Source organism: Humulus lupulus, chromosome X (genome assembly GCF_963169125.1).
Source record: "Humulus lupulus chromosome X, drHumLupu1.1, whole genome shotgun sequence".
NCBI lineage: Eukaryota > Viridiplantae > Streptophyta > Magnoliopsida > Rosales > Cannabaceae > Humulus > Humulus lupulus.
Window position 1 is genome coordinate 7,168,960 of NC_084802.1, and position 16,015 is coordinate 7,184,974.

Sequence of the window (16,015 nt, forward strand, 5' to 3'; positions counted from 1 at the left end):
TCACAAGTCAGATTTTTTGATAGTTTTATATTCTTTCTAAACACAAGTCCTTTTCTAAGCCATTTTGTTATTTTCTCTTCTTCTCTCCATATCTATCTCATGTGTTGAGAATTTCCCACACTAGTCTAGGTGGTTCTAAGGATACATTGGAAGATTGTGAAGAAAATAGAAGATCGGTTCAGTTTCTTGATAATACTCTGCGACAGAAAGGATACAATAGTTAGAGAAACTGAAGGAAGGACTCTTAATTCCGCTGCGTATACTGTAAGTATTATATTATTTGTTTCTCTTTGAATTCAATTTTAGAAACATGTTTTAGGCTATCTCGTATTAATTTGTTTAATATTAGATATATATGAAAATAAATAAAGATCATGTATAAGCTTTTTTCAACAACTGGCCTCAGAGCCTTTGGTAATATTTATTTTCATGCATGAACATGTTTAAAATTGGATTAGATGATATGTTTGAATAATTGGATGGTTTTTCATGTTTTTATGAACATATTGATTTTATGTGAATTTTAGCAATTTTTAGGTTATTTTGTTGTGTTTTCTATGGTATTAATTTTTATATATGCTTTATTTTGTGTAAAACATGTTAAAAATTAATTAGAAAATGCTTTTGGTTTGAAAAATTGCTCAAAAAAATTTTTGGCAAAAATTTGGCTTGGCTCCCATGCGCGCGCGCCCCGCCCGCGCACACCCGTGCGCACGCCCCTGCGTGCACACCAGCCACCAGCGTGAACAGTACCCGTGAACAGTACCACGGGTACTATTCATTTTTTTTTTCAAAAATATTTTTTTTAAATTAAAATTTGTAGAAATAAATTATTTATAATCAAAACCAAAAATATCTTTTTTGTTTTATCATTTAATTTTTTTTTAAAATAAATATATTTTTGTTAGTTGGGATTTAAATAATTAGATATTTTCTACAAACATTCAAATTCAAATTTAAAATTAGACTAACAACTTAATTTTAAATCTTTTAATATATTAAAATATTAGAATTATGATATCAGATATTTAAGATATTTTCATTTAAATTCTTGATATTTTTATTAAATCTTTATTTGAAAATATAAATATCTTTTTATTTTATAGTTTTTAATATTTAAATTATTTGAAATTTGAACATTGTTAGTTAGATATTTTTATGGATATTTGAATTTGTTTAACTATTTGAGATATTTTAGGGTTGTTATAACTATTTGTATTTTATTATTTTTAAATGGTTAAAATATTAGATAATAGTTGTAACAACACAAGATATTTTGGAAAATAGTTAAGATATTGATTTTAAAATTTAAAATTGGTTAAATTTTGAAAAATATCATTTTTTTCAACCAATTAATAAATTTTTTTTTAATAAATGAGATTTAAATTAACTTTGGTTAATTGTTGATAAATCCTATTTAAATTAAATTAATATATTTTTTTTCAAATTAACCTAAAACCAAGTTGATTGTTGATAAATGAAATTTAAATTAACTATTGTTAATTGTTGATAAATTTCATTTAAATTGACTTATTTTTTGTAAAAATTTAATTAATTTTAATTTTTTTTTGATAAATTCTTGATAATTAATTGTGGTATTTTTGCAAATAAATTAAATTGTGGTATTTTTGCATAAATTCATAGAATTGCTCATATAGTAACATGATTAGGCCCATCCAATTATAACATGTCTGTTTGCACTATATGTGGTATTTTTGCAATTGGGCTTAGATGAATATAGTGGTCCATATGTTTGTTAGATATATGGTATTTTGCCAAATAAAATATTCATAAAATGATAGGTTTTATTTGGGCCCATTAGAAAATGTAAAGTTTAAATTCCTCTTTTGTGGGTGATTCCACTTGTGAAGGCCCATTTGCTTTGCATGACTATAATGGGCCTAATCAATTAATAAAACGAAGGTTTAAATTCCTGTCTTTTGGACCTTGTACTGAAGATAGGGGGCCTTTGTAGTGGGAACGACATACTGGACCCAGCCCTCCTCCATACAAGCCCAATTGTTAAGATCCATTTACCTGAGTTGGACTTAATTGTATAGGTTCATTATATTAGTTAAACCTAAATATTGATTAGCAACAAATTAATTCTAAATTAATTGAATTTGTTTCAATGTGACACTTTAGAATTAATAAGAAATTTTAAGACTTTGGTTTTAAAAATTTTAATCTGTTTAATTTTTTTTGGGAAAACCATAGTCATTAATTTTCTAAAAATAAATAATAAAAATACTATTTTTAATTTTATAATGAGCTTATTTTAAGAATTTTATTCGATCTCCACCGTTGGTTTAACATAGTCAATAGCTTAATGGGGCCTCGAGGCGCTTTGATTCGCCCCCCTACGGAAGGTGTTCATTAGTTATTTTGACAAGGTTAGATTTTGAAAGATAGATAATTATAGGTCAAATTCTACTAGACTCACCCCTACGGTGACTACTAGGATTAAATCTATGATTATTGAAACCGTGGGTTTAGCTCATAAAATAAGAGATTTTGTTTTCTTATTTTAATTGAATAGTAGGTTGTTAATAATGGTGTCAATTATTAAATGAGTTTACAACTCTATTTAACTAGTGGTATTTTTGACTCTCGCCAACCGGGACAAGGATATCATAGATTAATTAAAAACCTAAAGAAATAGAGATATGATTGTTTTTGGTATTTTTTTCTCATATCTTACATATTTTTGGTATATGTTGTGCTATTTATTGAAATTTGTGTGAATAGAAGTTTTATTGAGCAAATGTGATTGATTTATATTTTATTGATAATTTGTAGTTTTAAGCTAAGTAGTGTCTGTGTCTACTCCCATCCTTTCTCAACTTTCGATGGAGAAACTCACTGGAGAAAACTTCCTTAATTGGAAGCATAATATCAACATAGAGTTGATTGGTGACAACTATGAATTCGTCATGATTGAGGAATCCCCAGAACGAGCATCGTGTCCGCACGTTAGTGATGGCACCGTCAATGCTCGTGATGGTACTGTAAATGCTTGGATAGCACCGTCTCTGCACGTTCGTGATGGCACCGTGTTTGCACGTTCGTGCTCAACTCAACTATGGTCTGACGCGGCTCATGAACGAGCTTTAGATTATTGAACCTGTCATGGGTGGACCTAGTAAAGGAGGTGAAAATAAGACTACTGATGTTGTTGCTCATCTAGCTAAGGCTGAAGCTAACCAAGCTTCATCTTCAAAAACTGGAAACAAGAGGAAAGGTGGACAATACACAACCCCAAGCCTGCAAAGGCTGCACAGACGAGTGCACAACCAAGTGCACAGACGCCTAAGGGAAAGAACATGAAAAACCAGAAAGGTAAAGATAAATGTTTTCACTGCAAAGAGAAGGGGCATTGGAAACGAGATTGCCCCAAGTTTCTAGTAGCGAAAAACAAAGCTTCTTGAATCGTGGGAGGAAGTGAATGAAGGAGGCTTAAAGCTTAGAGTTGGAAACGGAGCGTTCGCTGCGGTCCAAGCTAGAGGAGGAGCTCGTCTGAAGTTCGGAAATAAATTTTTAATTTTAAAAGATGTATTTTTTATTCCGGATTTTAGTAGAAATTTAATTTCAGTTTCCATGTTGCAATTAGAACGATTTGTTATGGCTTTCACAAGTTTTAATATATCTATTTCTTTCAATGGATCACAATTGTGTATTGCATGTTTGGAAAACGGGCTTTATATTCTGCGACCTAACGAACCCCTCGCTCTTAACAATGATTTATTCAAAGTAGCTAAACCTAGGACCAATAAACGTCAAAAGACCGATAACAATAATATGACGTATTTATGGCACTTGAGACTAGGTCACATTGGCTATGATAGGATTCAAAGACTTACAAAGGACGGACCTTTGAGGGAACTCACCTTAGGTGAATTACCTGTCTGTGAATCTTGTCTAGAAGGCAAACTGACCAAGCGTCCATTCTCTGCAAAGGGCGATAAGGCCAAAGAACCACTTGGTCTTGTGCATTCAGATGTTTGTGGACCTTTGAATATACAAGCCAGGGGTGGTTTTGAGTATTTCGTCACTTTCATTGACGATTACTCTAGATACTCATGTCTTTACCTAATGCATAGGAAATCAGAAACTTTTCAAAGTTTCAGGAATTCCTAGCAATGGCTCAGAACCAATTAGATAAAAGGTTAAAGATCTTGCGATCTGATAGGGGTGGAGAATATTTGGATATGCAGTTCCAAGATCATTTAACTGAACTTGGGATTTTATCACAACTTACTGCCCCAGGTACTCCGCAACAAAATGGTGTAGCGAAACGCCGAAACAGAACTTTATTAGAAATGGTTAGATGCATGCTTAGTTACTCAACTCTACCAACTTCGTTCTGGGGACATGCAATTGAAACCGCAAATGACATTCTCAATGTCGTGTCATCAAAATCAATCCCCAAAACACCTTTAGAACGCTGGAATGGTCGTGAACCTAGTTTACGCCATTATAGAATCTGGGGGTGTCTCGCTCAGTTTACGTCCTGAGGAAAAAGGAGGGAAAGCTAGAACCGTGAACTGAAGTTTGCATGTTTGTTGGCTATCCTAAAGGTACTTGAGGTGGAATTTTTTATAGTCCTTCAGAAAAGAAAGTGTTTACTTCTACAAATGCTACTTTTCTGGAAAATGACTATGTCCAGAACTTTAAACCTCGCAGCAAAGTAGTTTTAGAAGAGATGGTTAGAGAATTGACTCCAACCAATGTTCCATCGTCATCAACGCAAGTTGATGATGAAATTCCCACTCTTCATGTACAACCGATGCAAGTCGATTGAAATGAAGAAAGTACCACTGTTCCTGAGCAAATAGTCACGAAGCCTCGTCGTAGTGGGAGGGTTTCGAAGAACCCAGTTCGCTATGGTTTGGATGGTGAAACCAATATGGTTGTTTGTGACACTAGTGATGATGATCCATTGTCTTTCAAACAGGCAATGGCTAGCCTTGAAAAGGAACTATGGCTCGAAGCCATGAAACAGGATATGGAGTCCATGTACTCAAATTCCGTCTGGGATCTTGTGGAAGCTCCTAGTGACTTTAGGGCCATTGGGTGCAAGTGTATCTACAAGAAGAAACGAGGTGTTGATGGAAATATCGAGACTTATAAAGCTCGATTAGTGGCAAAGGGTTATACCCAAAGAGAAGGCGTGGACTATGAGGAAACTTTTAGTCCGGTAGCCATGCTCAAATCCATTTGCATTCTCCTATCCATAGCAGCCGCTCTCGACTATGAGATTTGGAAAATGGACGTCAAGACAACTTTTCTTAATGGAAAGCTTGACGAGGTCATTTATATGGATCAGCCAGAAGGATTTAAAGTATCTGGACAAGAAGGAAAATTTTGTAAGTTAAATAGGTCCATCTATGGACTTAAGCAAGCTTCTCGTTCCTGGAATCTTAGGTTTGATGAAATGATCAAAACCTATGGCTTTGAACAAAATATTGATGAGCCCTGTGTTTACCAACTGAAGGCAAATTAAATAGTGGTATTCCTGGTTCTTTATGTAGATGATATCTTACTCATTGGAAACAATGTTAAGAAATTATCAGATGTGAAGAATTGGCTGAGCACTAAATTCCAGATGAAGGATTTGGGTGAAGCAAGTTATGTTCTAGGTATCCAAATCATCAGGGATAGAAAGAACTTTTAGCTCTATCTCAAGCAGCTTACATTGATAAAGTGCTTGAACGTTTCTCAAATGACAAATTCCAAGAAAGGGCGTCTACCGTCCCGCCATGGAATTCATCTTTCAAAGAAGCAGTCTCCCTAGACTCCTGAAGAGGAAGATGCAATGAGAAAAGTTCCTTACGCATCTGCAGTTGGAAGTCTGATGTATGCCATGTTGTGTACTAGACCAGATATCTGCTATGCAGTGGGAGTAGTGAGCAGGTATCGGTCAAACCTAGGACAGGAACATTGGATAGCAGTTAAGCATATCCTGAAGTATTTGAGACGGACTAGGGATTATATGTTAGTCTACAAGGGTGGTGTTCTGAACCCTGTAGGCTACACCGATTCAGATTTTCAGACAGATGTCGATGACAGAAAGTCTACTTCTGGAATGGTGTTTACTCTTGGGGGTGGAGCTGTGGTTTGGAGAAGCGTAAAGCAGTCTGCAATCTCATATTCCACCATGGAGGCTGAGTACATAGCCGCGTCAGAAGCAGCTAAGGAAATAGTCTGGCTAAAGAAGTTTTATTCGGATCTTGGTGTTATTCCAGAAATGGATAAACCGCTTGTGTTGTTTTGTGACAATACAGGAGTGATAGCCAACTCGAAAGAACCTCGAAGTCACAAGAGGAGTAAGCATATAGAAAGGAAGTATCACATTATTCGAGAATATGTGGCCAGGGGAGATGTGAAGGTTATGAAGATTGCAACTGAAGACAATCTTGCAGATCCGTTTACAAAGACACTACCAGAAGCTACATTTGATAAGCATATCAAGGAGATGGGATTAGTAGAATTAAGGCATTAGTTTCAATTAGTGCAAGTGGGAGTTTGTTGGGGTTTTATGCCCTAATTAAAACCCAAATTCTTTGTAATCTCATTTTATTATCAATAAAAGAATAGAAATCATTTTTTGACTTGGTCAATCACTTTGCTCACATGTTTTATTTTCATGACTATTTGTTTAATATAAACTTCTATTAAATCTCGAGCATATAACTAATCTTATTTATAGTGACGTAATCACAGTGGAATATAAATATGATTATATGTTCAAAAATAAGTTAGTCCTAAGATTAGTCACTGCACCAGATTTACACTGACTTGCCAATCTACGATATGATCTACTTACACATTACAGTGTTATGTTCTTTCCAGAACATTAGCAAAGTAGATAAGATCAGATATATTTGTTACATCGGACATGACCGATATTGACAGTTGATAAGATAAGTAAACATACCGTTATTATCTATTCTAGTCATATCATATAGTTGACCATAGGTCAATTCAATCTCAATTCTGAGTGGTTAGTATTCTAACTGATTGTATTATTTGAGTTCTTTGACTTGTTCGTTACCAGCTTACCCTACGGACTAGCCCATACTTACATCTTGGGAACTCGGTAGTATAATTGAGTGGGAGTGTTAATCATGGATATGAACATCTATAGCTTCTGATGAAGAAGTGAAACGATGGTTTCCTTTTAGTTTGGTTCAAGGTGTTAAATGATAGAGATCTCATTTCAGTAATTAAATTAGTTTACTGAAATATCATTTACAAGGAACTAAGTGTTTTAAGGATAATATACAATGAGGGGTAAAACGATATTTTAGTCCAATCTCATTGTAGATCGTCTATAGAGGATTGAGTGACAATTATGGTTGTAACAATGGATAATTAATAGCGTATCTATATTTGTTATAGAGCGTTCTATGAATTCAAGAGTGCAATTCCAAGTCTATAGTGGAGTCACGAGGAATTAATAAGTTAGTAAATTTATTTGTTGGATTTATGATAACTTATTGGAGCTTGATTTCATAGGCCCATGGTCCCCATTGTACCTTGGATAAAATCATCTAGATAGTCTCAATTAATTGATTTAATCATCAATTAGAATTATCAAAGTTGACCAGGTCAATTTTGGATAGTTTTACAGAGTTGTGTAATTTTGAGAAGAAAAGAGAAATTATGGCAGATTTATTAATTAAGATAAATTGGTATCTAAATTAATAAATAAGTTTAAATCAAGGTTCAAATTATAAATAATTAATTTGATAAATGATTTAAATAATTAAATCAATAGAAAATAGTACAGGCCTTGATTTTAAGTCCAATGGGCTTATAATCAAATGAGAAATTTCACGGGGCTATAGCCCATGATAATTTCGACCTAGGGCTTCAAAATGACTGTTATTTTATTGATTTTTTAATTAAATTAAATGGCCTAATTGAGTCTATAAAAGGAGTGCTTAGAGAGAAGATTTCAGAGACGACAGATAAGTCACAAGTCAGATTTTCTGATAGTTTTATATTCTCTCTAAACACAAGTCCTTTTCTAAGCCACTTTGTTATTTTCTCTTCTTCTCTCCATATCTATCTCATGTGTTGAGAATTGCCCACACTAGTCTAGGTGGTTCTAAGGATACATTGGAAGATTGTGAAGAAAATAGAAGATCGGTTCAGTTTCTTGATAATACTCTGCGACAGAAAGGATACAAGAGAGTTAGAGAAACTGAAGGAATGACTCTTAATTCCGCTGCGTATACTGTAAGTATTATATTATTTGTTTCTCTTTGAATTCAATTTTAGAAACAATTTTTAGGCTAACTCGTATTAATTTGTGATATACATGAAAATAAATAAAGATCCTGTATAAGCTAATCCAACAGTGTTCACATTCTGTTTTTGTGTATGCTTTTGCTGCTGTAATGAAATTCATTTGTAGCTCTTCTCCATGGCTTCCTGTAATGACCCAACTATTTCTAAGACCTTGGACCATTAGATCTACTATACATAGCTACTATTTTGGGAAAGATACATAAGAAATAATATAACTTTATTAAATCTTGAAATATTGTATCAAATACATAATAATTATTAATTATGGCATGGGTACCCATTGTTTAAAACATGAAACATAATTTTAAACTAAAGAAAATTGTTTACAAAACTAAATGCGGAGAAACATGATTTAAAAGACTAAAAATAAATAACTTCATCTTCGATCGACATGCAGTCCACACATTCCATCCATCCTTAACACACAAGCCAAGCTACCAAGAATCCTTCTGCCTTCCATATTCATTTTTCCTGCATCACTCTAAAAATAAAGGAATGAGCCTAATGCCCACCAAGGAAAAAATACTAACACCATAAACATACACATAAAATCATATCATAACATATGAAAAAGAACATATCATAAACATATGTCATATACTACTACAATGACCATTATACTACTTGGGGCTTGTTAACTAAGCAAGTCATATGCCTATTAGATTTGTGGGGCTTGCTAACTAAGCAAGTCATATGCCCATAAATTATTGGGGCTTGCTAGCTAGACAAGTCATATGCCCAAGGTCTAATATCATACTATACATAATGTTAACATATCATAACACAACATAATATAACATAATATATAACATAAGCATAACATATCATACAAACATATAAGATCTATCCTATTTTCCTTACCAAAATCGAAATATTTGAGAACAAATGCGGGACTTGGAACACTCCTAAAACCAACAATAGAATGGTGAGTATTTCTAAAGAGTAAAGAATAAATGTGGAAACTAAACCTTCAAGACGAAACTTACCAAGAAAGATATTTAAGTTTCAAGAGCCTAATCAAAACCAATATCACAAGTTAGGATCTGAATAAAAAGACTAAAAACTAAAAGAGTTTTAAAGGATTGAACGTAAAGAATAAGAGTACCTTAGTTGACCTTATGGATTGGTCTAACTCCAATACCGAAATATACTAAACCTCACTTCCCAAGTATTTTATAGAGCTTAAGAATGGCAAAGCTTTTTTTCCTTTCCCACCCAAGTGTACCACTCTTATCTTCTCACTAACACCTTGGAGTATGATCACAACTGAAGAGTGAGGAGAAGGGCTGGGTTCTAAGTCCTATTTATAGTGTTCTAGGAATAAAAATCTTCTTTTTGGCTTTGAATAAAAATAATGAATTTAATTGAAAATATTTGAATATTCTTCCGTCAAAGGCTTAGTACTTGGTCAAATTGTTCAGAGAGAGGTTTAAGGAGTCAAAGCTTGATTTAAAAAAAAAAAAAATAGAATCCTAACTTTTAACTTCCTAAATTTCGTAACTCTAAACTCACCTGCAATAAAATCAATGTAACTAGAGCTTTACGACTCCAATTTAGACTATCTTTATACCGTTAGAAATTTAATTCAATTATCTACAACTTTCTAGAAATACTAGTTTTCGAAATTCATAACATAACTAGGTCAAAAATAGGTCATAAGTTACAGTACCCTAAAGTTACGGAAAATCTATTTAATTATCTAAATAACAACCTAATCCACAAATAAATAAAATTGTGACAAATGTCATGCTCCTAACAAATTCTAGTGAAGACTAAGTCTTATATTTCCCTTATTTTATCATTAAAATAATAATTCCTTAATAATCATGCACATGACAAGTGTCATAATCCTATTGGCTCTATCTAAACCTTAGGAATAACCATGCTCATGACAAGTGTCATATTCTTATTGGCTCTATCTAAACCTTATGTTATAATAATTATCATATTAATAACAAACAATATTAATCAAACCTTATGTTATAATTAATATTCTTAAACTATAGGTTAAACTTATAAAATCCATAACTATTGCTAGGAGTTTCCAACTAAGTCCCGACTTGAACCAAAATCCACGGAATCTAACATACTACGAACTAATACTAGATATTGCTACTACTACTACTATCTAACTAGCTAAGTAAAATTCTGGGACTCTACAATTCTCCCCTGCTTAAAAGAATTTCGTCCCCGAAATTTACTTATCAAACAATTTCGGATACCGATCTAACATGTCTTCCTCCAACTCCCACATTGCCTCCTGTTCAGAACTATTTCTCCATAGGACTTTGACGATCAGAAAACTCTTGAATCGTAATTCTTTCATCCCTCTATCTAGGATGCTAACCGGTCGATCCTCGTAACTTAAGTCTTTCTGGAGTGCTATCGTATCGTACTTAAGGACATGAGATGTGTTTGACACAGATCTATGCAGAATCGAGATGTGAAATACATTATGACTATCTGCTAAAGCTAGCGGTAGGGCTAATCTATATGCAACTGCTCCCACTTTGTCCAATATCTCAAAAGGACCTAATAACTGGGGACTAAGCTTGCCTTTCTTCCTAAATCGCTTCACACCTTTCATAAGAGATATCCTTAGGAAGACTTGATCTCCGACCTTGAATTCCACATCACCCTGCTTGGCATCCGCATAACTTTTATGACGGCTTTGAGCAGCGAGCATACGCTTTCTAATCAGTGCTACTGCTTCTTCAGCTTTTCTAACAGCTTCAGGACCAAGAAGTTGCCTTTCTCCTACCTCGTCCCAATGTAACGGCGATCGCCACCTTTTTCCATAAAGTAACTCATAAGGTACCATCTCGATCGTTGACTGATAGCTATTGTTGTAGGAGAATTCTATTAGCGGTAAATACTTACTCCATGATTCTCTGAAATCAAGTACACAAGCGTGCAACATATCTTCTAAAATTTGTATGGTATGCTCGGAATGACCGTCTGTCTAAGGATGAAATGCTCTACTAAGACTTAACTTGGTACCCATGGCTTGCTGCAAACTTCCCCAAAATCTCGATGTAAACACCAATCCTCTATTGGACACTATAGTCTTAGGGATTCCATGCAGTCGTACTATCTCCTGAACATAAATGTCTGCGTATTGATCTATTGTGTACGTAGTTTTGACAGGCAGGAAATGAGCTGACTTGGTAAGTCTATCTACTACTACCCAAGCCGAATCATGCTGCTTACTTTCTCGTGGCAAACCCGTCACGAAATATATGGCTATATCATCCCATTTCCATTTTGGAATGCTAAGTGGCTGCAATAAGCCTGCAGACCGCTGATGTTTTGCTTTCACTTGCTGGCATACCAAACATTTAGACACATACTCCGCTATATCTTTCTTCATTCCTGGCCACCAATATAACACTTTAAGGTCATGAGTCATCTTGGTCGACCCTGGGTGAACTAAGAATGGTGTATTGTGCGCTTCTTCTAAAATCGTCATCTTAATCCCTTCATCATTTGGCACACATACCTGATCCTTATATATTAATAACCCTTGACTTGATATTGAGAAATCCATGGTCTTCCCTTTTCTAACTGCATCCATATGTGTTACTAACGTGTCATCATGCACTTGCCCATTCCGTATATCTTCTAACAGGCTTGACTTGATGGACCAGTTCGTTAGGTTACCAATGACTACGTCTATTCCAGCATTGATCAGCTCCTGCTGTAGCGGCTTTTCTATTCCAGCTAATGATGCTAGACTTCCATAATTCTTTCTACTTAGCGCATCAGCAACTACATTTTCCTTAAGGCGTAGGCTATCACCTTATCATTCTACATCAGCACACAACCCAATCCTTGCTTCAACGCATCGCAATAAACTATAAACTTATCATTGGGTGTCGGTACACAGCGTGCTGGTGCTGAGCGTATCCTTAAGCAACAGGAAACTCTCTTCACACTTATCCGTCCAGTTGAACCTTTGCTGCTTTTGGGTTAGGTTGGTAAGTGGAGTGGCTATCTTAGAAAAGCCTTCTACAAACCTCCGGTAATAGCCTGCTAATCCCAGAAAACTTCTTACCGTAGACGCGTTCTTTGGTCTTGGCCAATCTTTACAGCCTCTACCTTAGATGGGTCTACTACAATCTCGTCCTTGGATACTATGTGGCCGAGAAATGCTACTTGTGAAAGCCAAAATTCACACTTCTTAAACTTGGCGTAAAGTTGATGCTTCTTTAGTCGCAGCAAGATCAACCTTAAATGTTTCTCATGCTCGACTTTATCATTTGAGTACACCAAGATATCGTCAATGAATACTACGACGAATTTATCTAAGTAGTCCTTAAAGACCCTATTCATTAAATCCATAAACGCGGCTGGAGCATTGGTAAGACCAAAAGACATAACTAGAAACTCATATTGTCCATAACGAGTTCTAAAAGCCGTCTTGGGAATATCCTCTTCTCGTACCTTGAGCTGATGATACCCGGACCATAGATCAATCTTTGAAAACACGGTCTTGCCTCAAAGTTTGATCAAACAAGTTTTCAATCTGGGGTAGCGGGTACTTATTCTTAATTGTCACCTTATTCAGCTCGTAGTAATCTATACACATCCGCATGCTTCCATCCTTCTTCTTCACAAATAGAACCGGTGCTCCCCATGGCGAATGGCTTGGTCTAATGAAACCCAAATCTAAGAGTTCTTCTAACTGTGTCTTTAACTCCTTGATTTTGGTAGGTGCCATTCGGTATGGTGCCTTGGAGATAGGCTCGGTGTAGTTCGATTGTGAAGTCAATTTCATGAGTCGGCGGCAACCCTAGTAAGTCGTCAGGAAATACCTCTGGGAATTCCTTTATAATGCGGACGTCTCCAACCTTTAGTGGTGTTTCCTTTACCACATCCATGACGTTGGATAAGAATGCGTGACATCCTTTTTCTATCATCCTCTGAGCTTTGAGAGATGAAATAAGCGGCGTACGTAGTCCTGAAACCTTTCCCATAAAGCATAGTCTTTGACCGTTAGAAGTCTCGAACTTCACTTGCTTGCGTCTACAATCGATGGTTACGCCATGCCTTGCTAGCCAATCCATGCCCAGTATCACGAGTTAGGATCTGAATAAAAGGACTAAAGAAACTAAAGAGTTTTAAAAGATTGAACTTAAAGAATAAGAGTACCTTAATTGACCTTATGGATTGGTCTAACTCCAATACCAAAATATACTAAACCTCACTTCCTAAGTATTTTATAAAGCTTAAGAATTGCAAAGCTTTTTTTCCTTTCCCATCCAAGTGTATCACTCTTATATTCTCACTAACACCTTGGAGTATGATCACAGCTAAAGAGTGAGGAGAAGGGATGAGTTCTAAGTCCTATTTATAGAGTTCTAGGAATAAAAATCTTCTTTTTGGCTTTGAATAAAAATAATGAATTTAATTGAAAATATTTGAATATTCTTCAGTCAAAGGCTTAGGACTTGGTCAAATTGTTCAGAGAGAGGTTTAAGGAGTCAAATCTTGATTTAAAAATAAAAAACAAAAATAGAATCCTAACTTCTAACTCCCTAAATCTCGTAACTCTAAACTCACCTGCAATAAACTCAACATAAATGAAGCTGTAGGACTCCGATTTAGACCATATTTATGCCGTTAGATAGCTAATTCAATTATCTACAACTTTCTAGAAATACTATTTTTCGAAATTCATAACATAACTGGGTAAAAAATAGGTTGGAAGTCACAGTACCCTAAAGTTACGAAAAATCTATTTAATTATCTAAATAACAACCTAATCCACAAATAAATAAAATTGTGACAAATGTCATGCTCCTAACATATTTTGGTGAAGGCTAAGTCTTATATTTCCCTTATTTTATCATTAAAATCATAATTCCTTAATAATCATGCATATGACAAGTGTCATAATCCTATTGTCTCTATCTAAACCTTAGGAATAATCATGCTCATGACAGGTGTCATATTCTTATTGGCTCTATCTAAACCTTAGGTTATAATAATTATCATATTAATAACCAACAATATTAATCAAACCTTATGTTATAATTAATATTCTTAAATTATAGGTTAAACTTATAAAATCCATAACTATTGCTAGGAGTTTCCAACTAAGTCCCGACTTGAACCAAAATCTACGGAATCTAACATACTACAAACTAATACTAGATATTGCTACTAACTAGCTAAGTAAAATTCTGGGACTCTACACTTCCATACTTGCTTTTCAAATTATTGAGCAAGTGAAACATGCAAGCTCCATGGAAAGAATTTGGGTACACCATATGTACTGCATTGTCTATGCTCTTGTGTTTGTCGGAAACAATAGCCAATCCTGTGAAGGTAACCGATTACTTTAATAAGATACTAAAAGAACTAGCATGTATGTTTGTATTTGGTTTGGGTAACTAGTTCCTTTTTCTTTGTAAACAAGAATATATGATTTAAGCTATCAAATACCTTTGGGTTCTCCATATGTGTCTCTCAGTTTGGAGAAGAACCAAAGCCATGAGTTATCATTTTCAGAGTCTGCTATTTCAAAAGCCAAGACAAAAATGTTGTTGTTTAAATCTAATGTTGATGCTGAAAATAGGGCACCACCATGTGCATTTTTCAAGAAAGTTCCATCAACGAAAATTATAGGCCGCAAGTATCTCCAGCCCTTGATTGAGTTAGAGAAAGTTATGTATAGGTATTTGAATCTATCTTCCTTGTCTGTGAGTAAGTGTGTTATTGTTCCTGGATTTGCTTGCTTCAACATGTAAAGATACATTGGCAACTTCGGATATGAATCATCGGGGTTCCCTCTTACTAGATGCAAAGCTTTCTCTCTAGATCTCCATGCTTTTGTGTATCCCATGGTTACTCAAAAGTCATCATTCGTGTCATTCATGATGTCATTTGGAGTATAATTTTTTTATTGACTTGTACTTATTCTGTATTAATTCACCAATTACGATGCTTTTTGCTTGCCTATGATCCTCCATAACAATTTCAACAGAGCAAGTGTGATTTGGAATGCATTTTCGTACCTTGAATAAATCTTGATTTATGTACTTAGATGCTCTCACAAACCAGCTGCATGTGTCATCTGCTCAGGTAACCAGGTACTCTCTCAGTTCTGATCTTTTTGTTTTGAACTGGAAGTTATGTAGCATGCCATAGTAGCTAAGAGCTGATTTGATTGTGTTCTTGTCCTTGCTCTATTGTGTTGACTTTGTAATCAGATATTACTATTTGGATTTCCTCCAACATCTTTTTTCTTTTTGTATTGTTTTCAATTATGAAATCAACTGCTTCTTTAGCAAGGTGAGGTATGTATGACACATCGATGCCCTCATTTGTTGTGCTTGCCATTTCTTCTTCAAGTAACATTTATTCATTGATGGAATCTTGGTTTGCTTGCATTAACAATGTCCTCGCTTCCATTTCTTCTGCTGAAGCTTTCTGATTTGCTAGTAGAAGAAGGTTATTTTCATTGCATGATTCTTGAACTATAGTGACACACAATGGTAAGTCAGTTATTTTTGCAGCAAATTTTTTCTTTATTTCCATGTAAAACAACACTGAGTTGTCTGTTTCAACCTTCATTGGTGGTGCTCCTATGGCTACTTGGTAAGAAACTTCAATAGTAGTCGTTGTTTCCTTTATCTCCCTTTTTTTATTAAAAATTCACCAAGTTGCCAAGAGAACAATTTTGTGGAATTAATAT